This window comes from Vombatus ursinus, unplaced genomic scaffold, assembly GCF_900497805.2.
Source record: "Vombatus ursinus unplaced genomic scaffold, bare-nosed wombat genome assembly UNPS02014939.1, whole genome shotgun sequence".
Taxonomy (NCBI): Eukaryota; Metazoa; Chordata; class Mammalia; order Diprotodontia; family Vombatidae; genus Vombatus; species Vombatus ursinus.
The window spans coordinates 2,863-6,095 of NW_020954717.1; the positions used below are offsets into that span (position 1 = coordinate 2,863).

A 3,233-nucleotide genomic window follows, 5' to 3' on the forward strand; every position below is an offset into this window, starting at 1 on the left:
TGCTAATTTTTTGGCCTATTTCATGGCTTTTAAAGTTGATGTCTTCTGCTGGAGCACAGGTGACACTATCCCAAGCTTCTTGTGCTGGAGGCCAGAGGCCTGGTCACTGACTTTGTGTGTTGGAGCTTCAGGTGCTGGCAACTGGAGGTTGTAGGGGTCTGGTAGCTTATTTGGTGCTGAACTGGGGTTCTAGTGGTATGTGCTGAGGTCAGGTGGGATTTTACTGCAATTACCCAAGGCTATACTGAAGCACTTAGAGGTTTGGACCCTGGGGGATGCCTGTTTGTCCTGAGTTGCACTGAAGCAGGCAGAGGTCCAGTCCCTGGAGGATACCTGCCATTTCCCTCCCACCCCCTGCCCTGGTGTTGTACTGAGGCATGTGGTGGTTCTTGGAGCTGGAGTCTGCCAGTTCCCCTGGTCATGCTAAGGCATGTGGTGGGGGAAGTCCTGGTGTTGGTGTTTGTTGCTCCACCACACTGGGGCTCAGGATCTCCTGTTCATTTGCTGATGTGGGGCTTGCTGCTGGCTTGCTGGGATGCTTTTTATCCTACAAGGCACTCCTTTTTAACCCAAGTTAGATGTACATTTCTTGATTGTCCTCCAAGTCTCCTGGGTTAAAAGACTACTCCACTCTGTCTTTCTGCTGGTTTTGCTGTTCCCAGGATTTGTTATGGAGTTCTATTTATTTGGAGGTGAATCTGGGAGAGCAACAGTGATTTACTGCTTCCTCCACCATCTTGGTTTCTGGAAGTCCAATCAGAGTCATTTTTATACCTGTCTTCCTCCTGGATTATCACCTCTCCATTGTCCATAGCTTTTCTGGCTCTTTCCATGGTTCTCAAGCAGATCACTCCAATGGTCACTTCTCTACCTGGCTTCTACAGCCTGAAGATCTCCATTTTGATCTTGACTGGAGTATAGAAAATCCTTTCCATCCTTAAGTCAGCCAAGACAAAGGGGAAGTTTTTGACTGGAATTTTGCAAACAGTGAATTGGATATCTGCTTACCTCAGTCCAGAAGAGGGTAATTTGTACTCTTTGGGTAGTGCTAGATGCCATTGACCAGATAGGCTCAAAGGACTTGGTGCCTTAAGGGGTACTATGAGGGTCTGTCAGGCCTCAACATAACAGAGATGACTATTAAGGAGAGGCCCAGGTGAAGATCTGAGGATGCTCCTATTACATCCTATTCCCTTCAATGGAGGCTGACCACCCCTTCTACAGCCACATCAGTAAAGATTTTCACTAAATAGATCTTATAGCTGCCCTTTCATGAAAGCCTAAAAGAAACCATTGACTGGGTTATACCCTTTTGGAATGTGGAATAGTCCCTCAGATCAAGGGAAAAAATATGTCCTGATTGTTGCTCATGGCAGTAGCCTTTGTGGAATTTTCAAAAATCTTTAGTATCTGTCTGAAGAAGCCCTCATGGAGCTGAATCTGTCCACTGGCATTCCTATTATTTATGAATTGTATAAGAATCTGAAACTTGTGACCCCTGTGGAGAGACTGTGTGTCAAGTCATGGAAGCTGCGGAAGCCCAAGGAAGATGGAAAGACCTATCTTCTTGAGTTCAAATCCAGCCTCAGACACTTACTAGCAGTGTGACCCTAGGCAAGTCACTCAATCCTGTTTGTCTCAATGTCTTTTCATCTGTAAAATGAGCTGGAGGAGGAAATGGCAAACTACTCTAGTATCTTTGCCAAGAAAATCCCAAATGGGGTAAAGAAGAGTTGGACACAATTGAACAACAACAAAGAATTCCCATCTTCTACAAGAAACCTTTCAGTTCTTTTCAGTTTCTTTCAGTTCAGGTAGTGTCTTCTCTTTGGGATAGTCTCCAGTTTTCTTGTATATGTCTTGTGTTGTTTAAATGTTTTTTTAATTAAATTTTAATTATAAATGATTATTTTTTAAAAATGAAATTTTATTTCATTTTCAGTTCTAAATTCTCTTTCTCCTTCCACCCATCCCAACTACTGAGAAGGTATGAAAAATAAAACTTATTACAAATGTATGTAGTCATGCAAGGCAAATCCCTACATTAGCCATGTCTGAAAAAGAAGATAAGAAAAAAGTAAAAGAAAGAAAGAAAAGAAAATGTGCTTCAGTTTGCACTCTGATTCTATTACCTCTCTCTCTGGAGGTGGCCAGCAAAGGGCTTGGCATGTGGAAGATGATTAGTAAATATTTATTGATTTGACTTGAAAAAGTTAATGAGGCTAGTGTGGGTGAAGAGGAAGGGATGAATATGAAAGTTACCAAGGTAAAATACATGGAACAAACTGGTTAAAAGTGTAATGAAATCTATATGGAAGAGAAATGAACAGGCAAAATTATAAGAAAGCATGTAAAGATGATATTGCTCTCCAATACTTTATAACATTGCAAAGTGGTTATCATCAAAGCTATGTGAGGTAGGGAAAAAATAGAGAAATAGAGCAATAGATTACTAGCCAGCCAATCATATTCACATACACATACACACACACATGTGGCTTTCATGTATCATTTGAAAAAAACATCTGTAATGAGATCTCAAAATAAGTTTTAAAAATCAAAATTACACAAAAATTATTAACATTTTTAGCTCTGACACCAAAGAGAGTATAACTTCCTATGTGACCTCAGTAAAATCACACAACCTCTCTGAACTGTTATTATTTAATAATAAGAATATTTATTCATTACAATTATAGTGTTCATTAAATTATTAATTACATATTTAAATTATTAATTATACAATGTTAATTAAATCATTGAAATATTAATGAAATAATTACAATGCTTATTAACAAAATAATACCCACTCTTTCCTATCAAAGGACAGATAATTCTAGACTAAATTATTTTCCTTTCTAAAGGAGTCATTGAATTGGTACCTTAGAGGAATGGTGCTTTCAGCAAAACATTTGGTAAACTGTCATGCTATTTTTGTCACGGTGGATAAATTTGGTGTGATGATGGCAAAATTATGTCAGTTCAGAACTGGTTGAACAGTGAGACCCAAATGAAGTAAATAAGGTGCTGTTTGATTTGGAAGGAGGTCTCTAGTGACACATCCCTGACAAGGGCTTATTTAACTTTTTCTTGAAAACCTCTAGTTAGTTTGAACCCTCCACTTTTTAGATAGCCTATTCTAATTTGGGAAATTTCATTTATTAGGAAATTTTTTCCTATTACTAAGTCTAAACTTTCTTTTTGTACTGTTTATTTATTGTTCCAAGTTCTAC

At 38.8% G+C, this 3,233-nt stretch overlaps 1 pseudogene; it reads left to right on the plus strand.

Moving 5' to 3' along the window:
- The window catches only part of LOC114029659, a 3,086-nt pseudogene extending 1,548 nt beyond the window's left edge, over positions 1 to 1,538 (plus strand).
- Positions 1,539 to 3,233: the final 1,695 nt, after the last annotated feature.